We start from the raw sequence: 20,137 nt of genomic DNA on the forward strand, positions 1-20,137 counted from the left end.
CTGCAGCTACAATGACTGGGTCATGTGATTAACAGCAGCAGCTCAACCTATTTAAATGAATGGTGGGCTTACAGCAGTCACCGCTATTCACATGTAGCCGCACACAGAGCGGTGATGGATGTCCGAGTATGGAAGCAGTCAGGCAAAATTTTTAAGTACCTGCACATGAGGTTCATCCATTCATCAAATGTACAAATAATTTTCATTTGAAAATCTACCAGTGTTTCCCCAGCTCAAAGTGTACATAAACATTCACCTTGTAAAACAACCCATACCGTTTAAAATAGAAATGAAATGTAAAACATTTGTGTATAGATATAAAAGAGCTTTATAAATACCTTTTTCCCCTAATTGTTTTTATAAGTGATCACATTCCCTCTGTTCTCAGGTGCATGGAGATGTGAGGGTGGAGAAACAGCAGTAAACCAATCTCTGCAGTGAATGGCTGTGTGTGGGGAGGGGGCAGGGGCGTTCCAGGACAAGTCTGATCATTGGAGGAGTTCCCAGCACAGCCAGAGAACTGACCACACTGCGCTATCATGCCTAGTTTAGTCAGTTTTTAATTTAGTTTAGTTTTTTTTAGGTAAGGAGAGGGACTGTCAGGAACACCAGGGATTTCACACAAAGGAAGCAATACGAAGAACAGGATACTTTTTCATACAAGTATATGGGACAACAGGTACATATCTGGAATATGAAATGTTGGGTTTACATATTATTTAAGAGAATTGCATACTGTGAGGCAAGATGCCAAAGCAAAAAAAAAAATAGTTTTGCATTTGCAAAGCTTAAAAAAAGTGACAAATGTTTTATACACCAAAATGATTTAGTCAGATACAGTCACCACTATATGTATCAGTCACCAGCCATGTATAGTCAGATACAGTCACCACTCTATGTATACAGTCACCACCTATGAATACAGCCACATGCACGCAGATGTAAATGGGCATAAACTATGACTATTAAAAAAAACAAACAAAAAAAAGTTCTTTTCCTGCGGCCAGGGAGCCACAGGTGGGGTGTACCATAAAAGAAAATGACTGTACAACCCTGTATGCGTGTTTACACTGATGCGTTTCTACATCTGTGTTGCAATGCATGTACAAACATAGTTTATCAAACGTGAAAGTGTTGCAATTGCGAAATTATGCCCTCCCACACTCCAAAGACATGCTGGTAGGTGAATTGGCCCTAGTATGTGTATGTATGAATGTGAGTTAGGGACCTTAAATTGTACACCCCTTGAGGGTTAGGAACTGATGTGAATGTACAATATATGTAAAGTACTGTGTAAGTTGACAGCGCTATGTAAGTACCTGAAATAAAATAAATAAATACATGCAGGTAAAAGCCAATGCATAGAAGCACAGGCATTTACACGAGTACAGAGGCGTAAAGCATGAGGCCTATAGCACAACCAAACAGAACTAAATATCAACGCTTACCACACAAGTTACAACTTTACTGTAGATCTCCTTTAGATCTACCAACAACTTTGCAGAACAAGTGCCTAGTACAGACTGAATAGTTTAAGTAGGTCCTCATTTTACACAGTTTCAGGAAATCTAAATTTGACAATATAGTCTGATTGTAATAGTATGGGGAGCTTTAGGCTTCCTTCATATGGGTGATTAGCTTCAAGTATTGCCACATGTTAACTTTGATTTTACACATCGGCTGTACAGACTCACCCAAACAGGGCTGTGTTTGACAGGTATGCTAGGATGGACACATGGAAAAAGACGCAAAGCCTGTGTATCCAGGTCTAGGCACCTATCCCTGCATACCTGTCAAACTCAGATGAGCGTGTACAGCCGATACATATCTAATCACTTTATATGAGCTGTCTGCATGCAGCTCAGCACTAGCATAACAAAAAACAACAACTATAAAAAAAAACTAAAGGGCCCTGTACACTACACTGAGCCCTTACAGTTCAACGTAGTTAAGACGGAAACTGATCCAATATATTGCGTCACTGCGGCACCACTAAATGATATCTACATACATGCATATACACACAATGAAGACATTATCATGTTCCAACACGCTACAGGGATGTTCATTTTATATCTCCCGATGCCCAGGACATGTAGTTCCGGGCGCTGGGCAGGTAGTCTTTATTTAACTTTAGCCCTGCTGCGGGCAAGCACCTGTCATGTGGAAGCATTCAGATGGCAGCGCTGCCGCCCGATTGCTTCCACATAGCCCACATCACCAGCCGCCCCCCCACTCCTGCCTGTTATATGTCCTGGGCTCCACTTGCCCATCTGCGGGCTCGAGACTGGTTCCGTGGGTGCCAGCGGTAAGCCGGGATGCCAGTATAGGGGAAGGAGGAGATCGGACACATCCCTCTTCTGGTCCTGACCTGAAAGTGATGTGACGTCATTTCCAGCTCCCCATCGATAGATTCCCAGCCATCGAGGCCAGGAAAGAATGTAATGGGGTGCGATGTGCACTGCATTACATTCAGTGGAGTACAGGGGAGACATGCAAGGTCTTTTAGACCCTGGATGTCTCAAAAAAGAGAACCTGTCACCAAAAAATCATCACGTGATTTAAAAAAAGAAGTTAAGTAAAAAAGTTTTTTTCATTTAAAAGAAATAAACTTTACACCCAAGCATATAACTCCTCCAAATTTTTCAAGGCCCCCCCCCCCCAACTTTATACACACGTACAAACGTAAAAGCACGCGTTGGGGCGCCTACACATGAAAACGATTGTGATACACGTTACAGATCACTGCGCACGCCAGATTGAGAGCAATAATTCTAGCACCAGACCTCCTCTGTAACACTAAACTGATGACCTAGAAGGGGCTTTAAAAGCATCACCTATAGAAAATATAGGGTACTTAAGGTTGTTGCCGTTTCCCAAGCGCACGCAAATGTAAGGTTTGACATGTTTGATATTTTACAAAAAAATTTATAATTTATTGCTTTTTGTGCCCTAAAATTAACTTAAGTGGTTTTTTTAATAAAATTTTGTGTTTCCTACACCTCTGTGATAATATCATGTGACATAAAAAATAGAAACTACCGCTATTTTATTCTCTAGGGTCTCTGATTTCAAAAAATATATCATGTTTTGGAGTTTTGTGTCATCTTCAGGCCTTAAATTATTTTTTAAACGTGTGCAAAAATTGCAAAAACAGCTCTGGTAGCGAAAGGGATAAAGGATAAGTCCGACATGCACTTTCCTGACGAGCAGCCAATCGGTGCTCATTACACTACTAGGTCTCTCTCCTCCCTGCTAGTCTCTGGGTCTGGGAGACAGGCAGGGAGGTGAGGAGAAGAAAAACAGCTTAATTTTAAAAATATTAAACGTTTTGGTCGCCGCAAAGCCCCTTTTGTTTTTAAAAGCCCCAGACATTCCTAACAGCACCTCAGATTTAAATACAGTTTTGGTTAAAATTTCTTTTTTTCTCAGGACAAGTAGATTGTCATGAGGGACAAGTAGATTGGGGCCCCGATTTAGTCCCTGGACAAGTAGTTTTTTCAAAAATTTCCACACCTCTGCACTATGAGAAAATCAGACAAATGATTGTCCGATTTTTCGCGACAGTGCCAGGGGCGGACTGACAACTCATAGGGCCCCCGGGCAATAGGGGATCATGGGGCCCCTGTGTCATCACCCACACCCAAAAAAGCCTATGGAAAAGCCAATGAAATGTACCAGGGGCATCTCATGGGGCCCCCTACTGACCCTGGGCCCTCGGGCAGTGCCCGAGTGCTCGAATGGTCAGACCGCCCCTGGACAGTGCATATCATGATGTAACTATTAATGATGTTAACTTGTACAAACCTTCTCGACAAAGGCAAATGTTCTTCTTGTGTACGATTTCTATGTTTGTTTCCACCTTCTTCCAGATCGTTCTTTGTTTCTGATCATGCACATTTTTTTCTATACAATTATTTCCGTACGATTACTGTACACATTTAGCAAAATTCAGACATTTTGTTCACATACAATAAAACATTTTCTAGCTTGCACCTTCATTTATTTTCGTCTGAACTGCTGGAATCAGCTGTCAAAAGCACTATACTAACAAACAGATAATTGACCGATCGTTCCTCATATGGAATCTTTTTTCTGATTTTCTTATGGTGTGTACCCACAGAAGTAATCTGGAAGCTATAAATCTTCTGTTACTGTTTAATTTAACCCAATTTTCATGATAAAGTCCACTGTTAATAAAGTGCTAGGCTTTATCTATTTTGGAGATACTGAGATCCAGATTGGCTGCTGTTTCCACTCTTATCTTGTTGGACGTCTTTAAATAGGTAACCTATAGCAACCAATCAGCATTTACTTTACTGACGCCAAACGATTACAAGACTGAGCTTGGTAGCTATAGGTGCAAAGCATTTGTACTTTGATCTAGTTACTGTGTTCCTGAATAAGGCAGGACGCGTCACACGCCTACAAACACACCCTGACTTACATCTCCATTACTATTTATCTAAGAGGAGGCCAAGAGTAATTACAGGTCAGATGTGTTAGCAAGAAACTTTAACCTTTAATCATTAAGTAGCAATAATTTCAAATACTGTCATCACTTCATTGCTTAGCAAGTGCATGTTATAGCCAACACTCACTTGTATTCATAAGAATATACACTGAACCTTATACATCATTTACTAGTTTAATACACCGATGCAATTACTGGCTACACACACCACCAAAGAAATGAAAGCAAAATAGTAGCTTTAAGATACAATCTCACAATCCCATAGGTGTTCATTTCAGACATGATTTTATTGTAATGTATCAATGCCAAGGACATGCAACTTACAATTGTCCATTTCTCTGCTAATAAGATCATTAAAGTGATTCTAAATGCTTATTTTTTTAAAAAAAAATAACAAAACACGTCTATACTTACCTGCTGTGTGCAGTGGTTTTGCACAAAGCAGCCCGGATCCTCCTCTTTTCGGGTCCCCCACCGTGCTCCTGGCACCTCCCTCCTGTCGGGTGCCCTCAGAGCTAGAAGCTTGCTATGGGGGCACCCGCTGCTCAGTGTGTCCTTTCACACACAGAGCCATGGCTTGGCCCTGCCCCCCATCTCTTCTCATTGGCTCACTGGCTGTGATTGAGCCAATGGCTCCTGCTTCTATCTCAGCCAATGAGAAGAGGGAATTCTAGGAAAGCAGAGACTTTGGTGCACATTGCTGGATTGAGAGGGGGCTAAGGTGAGTATTAGGGGGGCTGGAGGGGATGCTGCACACAGAAGGTTTTTTTACCTTTATGCATAAGATGCTTGAAGGTAAAAAAACTTTCAGCCTTTACAGCCACCTTAAGATTCATGCACACTGGGCACGCTTAACCAACTCTCTAGCCGTGTTTAGCTGCATCAAGCGCTTCAGTTGCTTGGTCAGAATAATAATTTATTCTGGCCATTGAAATGAACACTTAACTGCTAAACCTGCCTAGTGTTACTGCACATTTACACACGGTTGTGTTGCATCAAGTGTTTTCTACCAGAACTCTCCTCTCCTGAATGTAATTTCTTCTGAGGAGCATTTTACAGACTCTAAAAGCTCCTGCTCCCAAACTCTGCTAAAAGCCTATGTGTGCGTGGACACAGTGGTGTACAGTAGACTAACATCATTGCATGTAGGCAATGGTAAGAACAGACTACATGTGTACAGGCAAGGCAAACCCGGAGACTGTTGTAGCTAGATGAATACCAAAAGAGACTCCTTTTATATTTCTTAATAAACATTCTTCATAGACATTGAGCACTCCTCAGAAAACAGGGCTGAGAACATATGGCACTACTCACTTACTTCACTGTGGGCAAAAAACTATAAAAATAAGTTTTCCTTGCCAAGGATCTTGTCCAGCATTCTCTCAGCTGCAAGCATTTAACTCTCTAGTCACTCTTGTACATACATGCCGAGCAATAATAAAAGGTTATGTTCCACTCCTTAATGAGGACCTTCACTCCCCAAAGCTATTTTACATCTTTGCAACCCTCCCCCTACGCCATAACTTGTAACAGCCATTTTATATTGGGGGGAGGGGGGATTGGCCTGACCCCTTCCTTTATTCTCTCCTAGGTGGGAATATAATTTATATATAGTGATACTACAGCCTGGATTTTTTTTTCTTTCTTAAAAATAATAAACATGTCATACTTCCCTGCTCTGTGCAGTGGTTTTGCACAGAGCAGCCCGGATCCTCCTCTTCTCAGGTCCCCCGTTGGCGGTCCTGGCCCCTCCCTCCTGTCAAATGCCCCCATAGCAAACAGCTTGCTATGGGGGCACCCAAGCATCTGTGCTCCTGAGCCGCTGCTCTGCGTGTCCACTCACACGAAAAGCCATAGCTCGGCCTTTCCCCCCCTCCCTCTCCTGATTGACTCACTGGCTGTGATTGCCTCAGCCAATCAAAAGTGAGTCCCTGGAGGCTCTCGTAGACATCGCTGGATCAAGAGTGGGCTCAGGTGTCGGGGAGGGTTGGGGGGGCTGCTACGCACAGAAGGTTTTTTTACCTTCATGCATAGAATGCATGAAGGAAAAAACCTTGAGCCTTTAGAAACACTTTAACTCTGGGAGCCTCCTGACAGCATGTCATCGGGGGCTGCATGTCATCGGGGGCCGGCTGCATGAGCCTGAAAGAAACAACCAGCTGATGATGTAAAGAAAGAAAGAAAGGGTGGCATGGAATGGTACACAGCAGGACAGCACTGGATTTCCAGGGAGTATGAGAAGGCTATTAACTATTAAAGCACAACGCGCGGAAGACGAGGTAAGAGAGGGTTAAAAGCAAAATTAATCCCATAGGGTGAAGCTCCTCTTTTAAACAGTTATTTTGAAATTTAGGTAATTAGATGCAATGGAGACCAGGTAATAGCAAATATTTACAAAAAAGGACAACTGAGTCAGAAGGGCAGATCAAGAGTTTTAGCACCAAAATCTTTCAAACATCATTAGGCATGAGACATAAAACCTGTACAGTGAGGAAAAAAAAGAGGGCTGCCCCCACTGATCTCCTTCTGACAATAACTTTTGATTTGATAACTTCAATATTTACTCAGGTTTAATATTTTCCAAGTCATTGATCTTGAACAAGCAAGCAGCCATTGAAATCAGAACTCCTGGTTTACATACTAGTTTTGAGTCAATGACTTAGGCTTCATTACAACAATTGGAAAAGGATGACAGCCAGACATTAAGTATTTTCAGTAACAGAGGTCTGCAATGATAAATCTTTCTCAGGGTTATTTTTGGGTTAGTGTTCATGTCAAGGAAATTACAGTAAGACTTTAGGGAATCCTTTGGTGTCATTTATTAGGATGTTAGTTTAACCCCTTGTCTACCAAGGTATGTTTATAAATGTCCTAGTATTCAAGAGGTTAAAACAAGCTGCAGCTGTGAGCTTGGTGGTGTTTTTTTTTCCAGCAGGTTCCCAATTTCCACGATCCGGATAGCTTTAGAGCCACCCAGTAACTTTTTCAGCATCCTGAACATACCATTCTCTTGCCCCCAACTGCTGCTTGTGGAGATTTCTGGGTTCTCCTCTTCTTAAGAGGAACCCCAATATCCTCTGTGATGAATGAATCCCTTCTGAATGACCCCCCCTTGTGACAGCAATTAAAGTTAAATGAAAAAAAAAATGAAAGAGTGTTTAAATAGTTAAATAAAAAAATAACTGAATTTTTTTTACAGTACTAATGTTGCATGCACACACCACAATGCAAACACTTAAAGGGTAACTCCACTTTCAGGGAAAAAAAAAAGTAAATGGCAAACAAAAATTTTAATATATATATATATATACACACACACACACACACACACACACACACATATATATATATATACACACACACACACATACATATATAATATGTATATATATTTATGATATACAATTGCTACACAAGTCATTGATTGAATGTTATTAAAACTTACCTTTCCTTTTCAATTTTCAGTGCTATCATTTTCTGTAAAAGGCAACCTGGAGGCATTCTGTACACAGATGGTGTACAGAACACCCCCCAGAAATGTAATTTTCTGCTTGGGTGATTGGCTCACTGATTTTCCCAGAAATCTGCACTAAGATACAAATGAGATTTTGAGCATCTTCTGCAACAAAAATGTCATTTTAGGTGAGATACTCCCAAAGGGAAGCACATCTAAGGGGATGCAGACCCAGATACTCTCCTCATTAGAGCTCTGCAGGTGCAGCAGCTTTTTGATAATTATGAAACCACTCCCATAAAGATTCACTGTGCGCATGGACGCAGACAAACAAACAGTTATTTCTGCAGAATGACAAAAGGTAGGAATCTGCAACAAAGTTTATTAAACTCCTTGCAATATACACAGATCATCCAAAGGGAATGTTTTTTTCACAAAAATTGGAGCAACTCTTTAAGGTGCGCACATGTAGGCAAACAGCAATCATACCACACATAAAAGCAATCATTCTAGGGTCATCATTCACAGTTAAAGTGATTCTAAAGCCTTACATTTTTTTTAAACAACAAACATGTCTATATTTACCTGCTCTGTGCAGTTGTTTTGCACAGAGCAGCCCGGATCCTCCCCTTCTCAGGTCCCCCGCCAGCACTCCTGGCCCCTCCCTCCTGTTGGTTGCCCCCACATCAAGCAGCTTGGGGGCACCCGTTGCTCTGGGTGTCCATTCCCACATGAAGCCGCGGCTGGCCCCCCCAGTGAGCCAGTGAGCCCTTCTCATTGGCTCACTGGCTGTGATTAACAGCAGCCAATGGCTCTCTCTGCGGTATCAGCCAATTTCTCCCGCTGCGGTCTCAGCCAATAAGGAGAGGTAATCCCGGATAGCCGAGACTCCGTGCACATCGCTGGATCGAAAGGGGGCTTAGGTGAGTATTAGGGGGGGGGGATGCCCTTTTGGGTCTTGGGTCTCATAGTCTTCTGCTATTTCATGGGTGCATGCAGTTTTAAGCCTTGACATGTTATCTCTTTACTGCACACACCACCATCTATTATATTTTACAAAATAATCAGGTGTTATATTCTGTTTGTGTGCATTAAAATTTATTTTAGTGTATTTTTCCTAAATATGTGCATTTGACAAACAGCTGACAAGATTTATTTGACAGGGCCTCTGCTTTCAGAAAATACTGTATTTCATTGTCTGGAGGTTTACTGGAAGTAAAAAAAATGCAGATTATGAAAAATTAACAACTCCCCATTTCAAAAGTGGTAATGTGTATCTAAACCAAGCAACAAAAATATAATAATGTTGCAACTTACAGTCCTTCAATGTGGTGGCTACATTGGTTTTCTTTTTGTTCAGGTATTTTTTCCTTTACTTTCACCTGGTAAACATGTCAATAACACGCTTTCTGTCCTAGGATTACATTTACTTATACATGCTGTACCTATTGTATCTATAAAGGACCAGCTTTGTCATGCTAGGACGGGACTACAAATACCATTCACTTCTCCTATACCCCAGAATATAGGATGAAAGGCAGAGAACACTCTACTTTGAATTGCTGCCGTGCCTAGCAAAATGCAGGGAAAAGGTTTCTGAACATTTCCATAAATTGCAGCCTGCACTGGAAACCGCACTACAGTGTTCTTACAGCCGCTCTGAGCAGAGAGCGTGACTGTCAGTCACCGCTCTCTGCTCCAACACCCCCGCACTCACTGGAGATCGAGGAAAGGTTGAGCCAGGTGCCGCTCCAGACTCTGGGGTGGAACCTGACTTTAAAGTGAGAAGCTTTCCCCAGCCTGGACCAACTGAGCGACTTCAGCCTGCTGTCAGCTGAAAACAGGTCACAGGACTGCACTCTTGTGATCCGCAGGAGAAGTACAGCCAAGAGAGTTTTGGCTGTACTTCTCTAAAGTGGTTGTAAAGGTAAAAGTTTTTGTTACTTTAAAGAATTCTCTGCAATAAGGTAAAAAACATTTCATTAGTAGCTCCCCCACAGTCCCCCTAAATACTCACCTGAGCCCGATCTCGGTCCAGCGCTGTGCATGTCTCCTGGCTCTCACAGGCTTGGCTAAGAACAATTGGCTCCTTCTGCTGTCAGTCAAAACCTGTGAGCAGAGAGCAGGAGGCAACGCTGAGCCCCCCACTCAAGGCCCTAAGGCTGTGTGTCTGAATAGACACAAACAGCCCGGCTTGAGATCGAGCATGCACGAGTGCCTCTATTGGAAGCGCCATCCTATGGGGGAACTTGGCGGAGGGGAAAAGCGCTGGCAGTGGACCCCAGAAGAGGAGGATCGGGGCTGCTCTGTGTAAAACCATAGCACTGGGCAGGAAAGCATTACAAGTTTACTATTTTGTTATGAAAAAAAATTTCAACCTTTACCATCACTTTAAATCTTGGATTTATGATCAAGTGTGAACAGTGCCAGGTGTTGGCACTGAAAAATATCAAAAGATCTGCAAACCTGGACATCTCCTATGAAAGAAACCTGTCCACAAGTACAGCTGTGCTTTGTCCATTGCAGGTACAAGCAACAGATCCAAGAATGTAAGACACATTTGCTATAAAAAAAAAAAAAATGAAGCAAATAGGATTTGTTGAAGGATTGGTGTAGGTTTACCTATAGAGCCACAGCTAGAAAAATGCGAACCTATTCCATGTGATGATAATGAGCCAGGAAACACTGCACCTCTCCGGGATGACATATGTACAGGATACAAGGTCACTGCAAGCAAATATTTTTGACAGAGTTACAATGTTTTCAATGCCAGGAGAAGGGAATTCTTATTGGGCAGAAGCCTGGGGTGTGTTACTGGTCCCTGGAGATGACTTGTAAACACAGATTTTAGGAAGGCAATGAGGCCTCATACACACAGCCAGGACCTTGCTGGTGGTGTAAACAGTTGTCAATATTGAATCTGAACGTATATGGAGATACACCTGCTTACCACTGTATGAGATGCATGCCTTCTGTGCCTGCACTACTGGTGTCTACAATGAGCCATTCATGCGGCAGTGGTGCAGGTGTAGAATGATCTTCAATGACTGAAGGTCGGGTTCATGCAGCCGCTATGCCACCACCCTATAAAGGACACATTCAGGGCAACAGGTAAACATCAATAGTGTGCAATGGGCAGAGGCATTGGTGCAGAATGGACTTCAGTCATTCTGGGACTGTGCTGCTGTCTGGGCCTGGACATTGTTGTTGTTTACAGCAGTGGTCTCCAAATTGTGTCCCGAGGGCAGGATGCGGTCCTTTGCTAGCCATTTATCCAGCCCTTGGGGTACTTTTCCTCCCAATTACATGAATCACTATTCCTCCCACTAACACCAATGATGGGGCACTATTCCTGCCACTGACAACAATGATGGGGCGCTATTCCTCCCACTGACACCAATGATGGGGCGCTATTCCTCCCACTGACACCAATGATGGGGCGCTATTCCTCCCACTGACACCAATGATGGGGCGCTATTCCTCCCATTGACACCAATGATGGGGCGCTATTCCTCCCACTGACACCAATGATGAGGCACTATTCCTCCCACTGACAGCAATAATGGGGTGCTATTCTTCCCACTGACAATGATGGGGCGCTATTCCTCCCACTGATACCAATGATGGGGCGCTATTCCTCCCACTGACACCAATGATGGGGCGCTATTCCTCCCACTGACACCAATGATGGGGCGCAAGTCCTCCCACTGACACCAATGATGGGGCGCTAGTCCTCCCACTGACACCAATGATGGGGCGCTATTCCTACCAATGACACCAATGATGGGGCACCACTCCTCATCCTACTGACCACTAACCCTGAGGCCATGTTTATTCTCACCAATGCTGGGCCCAGGACATTTAATACCTCCACTGGACACAATATGGCCCTTCTAAAGTCTGAAGGACAGTAAACTGGCCCTTTGCTCGAACAGTTTGGAGACCCCTGATTTACAGCATTGATGCATGGTACATTTATATGAAATTCTTGTAAACATCAGCAGAAATATTTACATGTGCACAGCATGTCCAAATCAGACTGTGAATGCAGATTTCTAGTTTTGGCTTATGTAGCTGAATGCTATGAACCAAAATGGAGCTGTGTGAATTGCCCCATAGCATACAATACTGCTGCTTTCAAATTCATATACATTACAGATCTGAACACAGACTATTGTACGCTCATATGCACGAGCCCTAAATAAGACAACACTTTATTTTAAACATAGGATAAATAAAAGAGAGGTTTGGGAATTAAAATCAAAAATAAATACTCACCTAGGTGGATCCTATTGATGCTGCATCTGTCCCCCGCCTCCTCTAAGATTGAGAACTGAATGATCAAAGACATCTGATCAGTCCACTCTCAGTCTTCCGTGAGCACATTGCAGTCATTTAAATGATCACTTTACCCCTCCAGTGCTCACTGGAGCTCTGGGCTGTGGTGGGGGTGAGAGAGACTGGATCAGGCTCTCAGTGGCTCGCTGAGAGGCTGAGCCAGCTGCCAGTCCAAGCATTTGGGTGGATCCTGACATTAGTCAGGATCTCTCCAGAGCCCCAACGGCCTCACTGATGATAGCCAACAATGATCTTCCGTCCGATGTTGGCTGGATACGGGTCACAGGAGTGAAGAACTAAGTGCATTCCTGTGACCTACAGGACAAATAGGGCCAAAAGAATTTTGGCCCTACTTTTTTAAATCATTGTTACGTGAACATGTAGAAGTAAGTACGAGTTGCACATCAGATTTACCATTTAGAGCAGGGGTTCTTATCTGGGGTAAAGGAACAGATCTCAAAATTAAATAAAAAAAAAAAATTGAAATTGAAAGTGGAGAAATTGACTTGATGTGTCAGACGATATGTAATGTCAAAAACTGTATTTGCACTCCATTTTTTGATAGACCTAATAATAATTATACAAAGGCATATTGCCCGTAGAGAAATCTTTTAATAGCAAATATCTATCAACTATAAAGTCCACTAAACAGCAATGGATCACATCCAATACTGTGTCTTATGAAATAAGCCAGAATGGAAACTACTACAAACACTTTTTAGGCCCAATATAAACAATTATTAATATATTTTTGTTTTTTACAAATGTAAAAATAGCAATGTAATTAATATACATCGCTGAAGAAAATAAAACAAATTTGTTTACATGTACAGCCCCAATTCTAAAGAAGTTGGGACGCGGTGTAAATTCTACTGTACATAAAATCAGAATGCAATGATCTGCAAATCTCATAAACCCATATCTTATTGACAATAGAAAACGTCAAATGTATAAACTGACAAAATGTACCATTTTAAGAAAAAAAATAAGGCAATTCTGAAACTGATGGCAGAAACATGTCTCAAAAAAGTTGGGAAAGGGCAACAAAAAGATGGGAAAGTAAGTGGTACTAATAAGGAAGACCTGGAAGAACATTTTGCAACTAATTAGGTTATCAAGTCAGGCAACAAGTCAGTAACATGACTGGGTATAAAAAGGGCATCTTAGAGAGTCAGAGTAGAAGATGGGCAGAGGTTTACCAATCTGTGAAAAGCTGTGTCTACAAATAATTGAACAATTTCAGTAAAATTGCAAAAATTTCAAATATATCATCATCTACAATACATAATATCATCAAAAGATTCTGAGAATATGAAGAAATCTCTGTGGGCAAGGGAAAAGGCCGAAACGCAATATTGGATGCCTGTGATCTTCAGGCCCTCAGACAGCACTGCATTAAAAGCAGGCATGATTCTGCGATGGACATCACTGCATGGGCTCAGAAATCACTGTCTGTGAACATGTTCACAGTTCAATGTTCCATCCAAAAATTCAAGGTAAAGCTCTACCATGCAAGGAAAAAGCCATATCTGAACATGATTCGGAAATGGCACCATCTTTTCTGGGACAAAACTCATTTCTAATGGTCTGTTGCAAAGTGGAAACCTGTTCTGTGGTCATATTAATCAAAATTTGACATTCTTTTTGACAACCATGGGCGCCATGTCCTCCAAACTAAAAGGGAGAGGGACCTTCTAGATTATCAGCATTTATACAGTTCAAAAGCCTGCATCTCTGATGGCAAGGGGATGCATTAGTGCACATAGAATGGGCAGCTTGCAAATCTGGTAAGGCTCCATCAATGCTGAATGATCTATATCCAGGTTTTAGAGCAGCATATGCTCCCATCCAGATAATGGGATTGATTTACTAAAACTTGAGAATGCAAAATCTGGTGCAGCTCTGCATATAAACCAATCAGCTTCCAGGTTTTTTTTTTTTATGTCAAAGCTTAACTGAACAAGCTTAAGTGAGAAGCTGATTGGTTAAGACTGGTAAATGTAGGCTGTACGATCACTGTGTATACCGTCAAACAAACTCCTTTAGGCCTAAAGTGGTACTGCACTGCATCTGAGCTCTACAAACCAAAAATTATATTTACCTAATTTTTAATATTCAAAGCAAACTCACTCATCCATCCATGTCTCCATGCTTTACTCTGCTGAGAAATCACTTTGAGAAAGATCTCCTAGCATTTCTGGCTGTGGCCATCTTGAGTAAGGGCAGATGATTCATGTAGCATTTACTTCATGGAATCCATCTGCCCTTAGCTCAGGCATGCAGACAGGCGGGTGTGCTTAGTTGAGAAAACCCCTCCAAGACTCCTAGGATGTATGCCATCATTTGCCTAGGCATGGAAACCAGGAAGTAACTAAAGAAATGTAAAACAAAGTTTAAAACAAGTGAATATGATATACCTTTCTATCTATTTACTAATGCTAGAAGCATAAGGATTGAAAATTGTCAATGTTGTTTGAGAGGGTGAAGATCTACTTTAGACTGAATACAGAACCTTAAAGTGGAACTCCAGAAAAAAACCTTTTGTTCTAATGTTTGCTGCATACAAAGAAGGTACCACTAATAATGCTAATTCTAGATCTGGATCACTGCTGGTTAAAGCAGAGCTCTACCCAAAAGGGGAAGTTCCGCTTTAAGGCCTCGTCTCCGGCTGCCCATTAAGGATTGGCACTTTTGGGGAGCGGGGGGGGGGGGGGACGGGCACCTGATTTTGACAGGTACCCACTCCCACTTCTGCTACGATCGCCTAGGTGATCAGAAAATGAAGTCGTCCACCCTCACAGTAGTCTTCTGGGACATGTGACAGGTCCCAGAAGCCTAGGGGACCGTTCACAAGGCACAATGCTACTTGCACATGCTCAGTGGGCACCTGGTTGTGAAGCTGCAAGCTGTCACAGCTGAGTGCCCACACTTAGGATGCTGGCACCAGGGACCAAGGACATCTGGTGAAAGGAGCAGCAGTGAGAACACCGCTGGATCGTGGGACAGGTGAGTGGCTGTTTTTTTTAGAAGTCAGCAGCTACAGTTTTTGTAGCTGCAGAATTTTATTTTTTGTAGGTTTGACTGAAGAACCGCTTTAAGGTAGAAATCCTAGCTTAATTCATGCTGGAAAGTACAGCTGGCACTAAACTTCCGGCACTGCGGGTATGAAAGCTATGAGAGCTCCAGCTCTGATATAATGAAGGTATCTTGTTGTTCACCTGCCCTTTCCTCTCCTCTTGTCCATTTACAAAATGCCTTCTATTCTGTGAACAGAATACAAGGTGTTCTGTGAATGAACAAGGGAAGATCCTGTTGTTTACTTGCCCCTCCTCTCCCAATGTCTATTCACAAAACATCTTGTATTCACTGAGCAGAATACAAAGGTGTTTGTAAATAGACAAGGGGAGAGGAAAGGATATTTAAACAACGAGATACCTTCACTATACAAGAGCCACAGCTCTCATAGACACAGTGCCCAGCATGAATTAAAAAATGAATGGGGAATAACTTCTTATCTGTACACATCAACAGTTAGCAAAACGTTTTTTCTTGGAGTTTTGCTTTAACTGCTGTCCAAGTCAGCACTAAGCGCTGCCCCTATTACAAATGGATTTGAAAAAATACAGCAGTGCTCTTCCCAACATGTGATTGTACCCAGGTACTCCTGTTCCATTAACAAACAGTTGTATATTTGCAGTATGAGATCACCTAAAGCACTGCTACTTCTGACTGCTTGGCACCCAAGATTTGCTATTGTCATTCCTTTGCTGTTCACTGTTTTCCTTGCTTAGGAGGAAGCTGTTCCTGAGGACTTGTAGTGCAAGGATCTCCTTGCCTTGGATTCATTCATTCTGTAGATTAGGAAGGGGGTAAATGCCAGCTGCAGGGGACCTACAGGCCATACCGGTGACTAGTCCTTTTCCCTCTGCTCACTTTTTTTGGACGCAGCTTCCACAATACAGGTCCTCTTTAACAGTCCCATGTAAGCACTTTTAATGGCTACCAAGGTTCTGAAATTTGCCTGTTAAATAGTGGAGTGGGGTTGAGCACCAAGATAAATTAGGGCTTAGTGACCACTTTTACAGACATTCAGACCCTGCAATGTAAAGTTCTCCTACACATACAAAAAAACATTTGAAAAACACAGGTAAACCCCTGTCCCACAATCACTCACAAACCAGTTAAGAGTAAGGCCAACCAATCCTCAGCTACAGACTCACAGGGAGTCATTTACTAAAGCTGGAGAGTGGAACATCTGTTGCAGCTCTTCATAGAAACCAATCAGCACCCAGGTTTTATTGCCAAAGCTTAACTGAATATTCTGAACTTAAGCAGGCCATATATAGGTCGAATTCCAAATGATTTTTTGATCGAAAATCGAAAACATTGTTCATTCTATAATCTGATGGTGCCACCAATGATTTTGAAAATCTGTTGTTTTTCACAAATGTTCCAGCATGCCCGATAAACGAAATGGGGAGGAACCACAAAAATCGGCTTGTGCCATTGGCCACTAACAGAGCGAAAATCGTCCGATTATTCTTAGGTCCGATTTAAAAAAAAAAAAAAAAAATCACTCGAAAATCGACCCATGTATGGCCGGCATTAGAAGCTGAGTGGCTACCTCGCACAGCTGTACCTGATTTTGAGTGCACTAGTTTTAGTAAATCTCCCCCACAGTGTTCACTAACCTTTTCCAATGAAGTCCCTCGCTCACTGGCCAGACCAGCAGGATGTCACCCTATTGCTGCCCTCTTACTAGCAATCACGTTTCTGCAGGGTTCTGGCCAGCAGGAAAGCATTATCTAATTGGAGTTGTTCTTTGCGGATTATGTTTCCGACAAGCGGTGTCAGTGTGATGTTAGTCTATGAACTTGTGTGGATGGTCAAATGGTCAAAGGTGCATTCAGCTTGTTTTTAAGATTAGTTCAGAGTTTCATCAAACTTCCTTCAGAAGTGCATATAACCTGCAGTTTACCATCTAAGCAGCACCAAGCTGCTTTCACAATCCTCTTGATCTGTATGGGGAAAAATGAAGTCTTGCCATGAAGAAAAACCATGTCCACAGGACCTAAGCCTTTTTGTTGATACCTACCTACTGTCAACAGTTGTTCACTCATCTGCCCTTTTGTGTCCAGTAATTCCACAGATGAAAATACCACCCACCACCTGTGGAATCACGACATCAAAACACCCCCAAAGTCCATGGCTGTTTATATTCCTATTAAATATACTGCCAGTTTTCAGATTAGGAAACTGATGGTCGTTGGGTGGTCTGTTGTGGAAAGTTGTTATGAATGTGTCAGTTTCCCGCACAGTGCTCTATTCCCGGGACCAGGCATAGTGGTGATGTCATTACCCAAGTACGGCAGTGCCCATATTTGGGAAATTACTTGTCAATGGGTGGGAAGAGCTTGCTGGGGTATAGGGATGAGCTCAGGTGTGTCTGGACCTGCCCAATCTGTCCCTCCAGGAAGCTCTGAAAGCCAACAGTCAATCATAGGCAGTGGAGACATTCCTCATCCCGCAGCAGTAAGTATACACATCCCCTGTACATGGACAGCTGTGGGTCAGGGGATGCCTCCACTGCTATTATTGGCTGTCAGTTTTGACAGCTTCCTGGAGGGATAGCTCGGGTGGGTTCAGATTCCAGTCCGAACACACCTGAGCCCATCCCTGAGAGACTGGTTCTCCATTATCTCTGCTGTTCAAAATCAAATAATACATCATCTCACCCTGTTCCGCACATGCTCAATTGCTCTCCATTTTACAAAACTGTGCTGAATTTGTAGAAACTAATCTGACAGCCTAAAGATTCACTGCTGCTCAGGCGCTCTGTGCTTCAGCAAACTGTGGCAGCTCTGGCAAGAAGAAACAAGAACAATGTTGGAGGCAACTTAAAGCACATGCTCCTTTTGGTAGCATAATTATTAATGTGGAAACTATGTTGCTTTATAAAGAAAATTACACTTTATAAAGATGTTATGGGTAAAGTTCCACTTTAAGTTTTAACTGACCGTGCACAGCGGTGGGCAAGTTCAAAATCCACTATTGGTTTGAATAGCAGCTATGGATCTGCCCACTGCCATGTACTGTCAATCAAAAGTAAAACATACCTGATGGGGAGCAGGCTTCTCAGGATCCATCCAACGCATTACAAAAGTCCTCAACCATGTGCCTGTCAGTGTGATGGGTGCAGTGGCTGTAGAGGGAGAACACTGAGAAAGGAGAGCCCAGTACACACATGTCCGGACAGATTCATGTACATCATCGTGCGCAAAAACCAACACTTCCGGAGCTTCACCCTGATAGAATTCTAAAGGGCGCCTACAACTCCTTATACTAATTCCCCCCCAGTCAGCAGGCAGGTCTCTGGGAGTGTGGCACCTGAGCTTGCTGTCTGCAAGGGATGCCTGGCTCACAAGACACAACAAACAGTTTACATCCATGGATTCTACATTCTACTCCAATGTCTGCCTGAAGGTCAGCTCTAAAGATATCTACATCTATATGAATTGTGCCACTGACATCTGCTGCTCACAAGGAGCTGCATCCAGAATAATCATCTATGGAACAGGGAGCCTCATCCAGAATAATCATCTACAGAACAGGGAGCCGCATCCAGAATAATCATCTATGGAACAGAGAGCCTCATCCAGAATATTCATCTACGGAACAGGGAGCCTCATCCAGAATATTCATCTACGGAACAGGGAGCCACATCCAGAATATTCATTCATATCATCTATGGAACAGGGAGCCTCATCCAGAATATTGATTCATGTCATCTATAGAACAGGGAGCCTAATCCAGAATATTCGTCTATGGAACAGGGAGCCTCATCCAGAATATTCATCTACGGAACAGAGAGCCTCACCCAGAATATTCATTCATGGCATCTATGGAACAGGGAGCCTCATCCGGAATATTCATCTACAGAACGGAGAGCCTCATCCGGAATATTCATCTACAGAACGGAGAGCCTCATCCAGAATATTCATCTACGGAACAGAGAGCCTCATCCAGAATAATCATCTAAGGAACAGGGAGCCTCATCCAGAATAATCATCTACAGAACAGGGAGCCGCATCCAGAATATTCATCTATGGAACAGGGAGCCTCATCCAGAATATTCATTCATGTCATCAATAGAACACACAGCCTCATCCAGAATACTCATCTACGGAACAGACAGCCTCATCCAGAATATTCATCTACGGAACAGACAGCCTCATCCAGAATATTCATCTATGGAGTAGACAGCCTCATCCAGAATACTCATCTATGGAACAGAGAGCCTATTCCAGAATACTCATCTATGGAACAGAGAGCCTATTCCAGAATACTCATCTATGGAACAGAGAGCCTATTCCAGAATACTCATCTATGGAACAGAGAGCCTCATCCAGAATACTCATCTATGGAACAGAGAGCCTCTTCCAGCATACTCATCTACGGAACAGAAAGTATATACCAGAATACTCATCTACGGAACAGAGAGCCTCATCCAGAATACTCATCTACGGAACAGAGAGCCTCATCCAGAAAACTCATCTATGGAACAGAGAGCCTCATCCAGAATACTCATCTACGGAACAGACAGCCTCATCCAGAAAATTCATCTACGGAACAGACAGCCTCATCCAGAATATTCATCTACGGAACAGACAGCCTCATCCAGAATACTCATCTACGGAACAGAGAGCCTCATCCAGAAAACTCATCTACGGAAAAGAGAGCCTCATCCAGAATACTCATCTACGGAACAGAGAGCCTCATCCAGAATACTCATCTACGGAACAGAGAGCCTCATCCAGAATACTCATCTATGGAACAGAGAGCCTCATCCAGATTACTCATCTACGGAACAG

The 20,137-nt window shown here is 42.7% G+C and overlaps 1 protein-coding gene across 1 annotated transcript in view; it reads right to left on the reverse strand.

Annotated features, from left to right (window-relative positions):
• The window catches only part of SAMD8 (sterile alpha motif domain containing 8), a 63,791-nt gene that overhangs the window by 43,097 nt on the left and 557 nt on the right, over positions 1-20,137 (reverse strand). The window lies entirely within an intron of this gene.

Source organism: Staurois parvus, unplaced genomic scaffold (genome assembly GCF_062004578.1).
Source record: "Staurois parvus isolate SC_StPar_1 unplaced genomic scaffold, SC_StPar_1.0 ptg000291l, whole genome shotgun sequence".
NCBI classification, from domain to species: Eukaryota; Metazoa; Chordata; class Amphibia; order Anura; family Ranidae; genus Staurois; species Staurois parvus.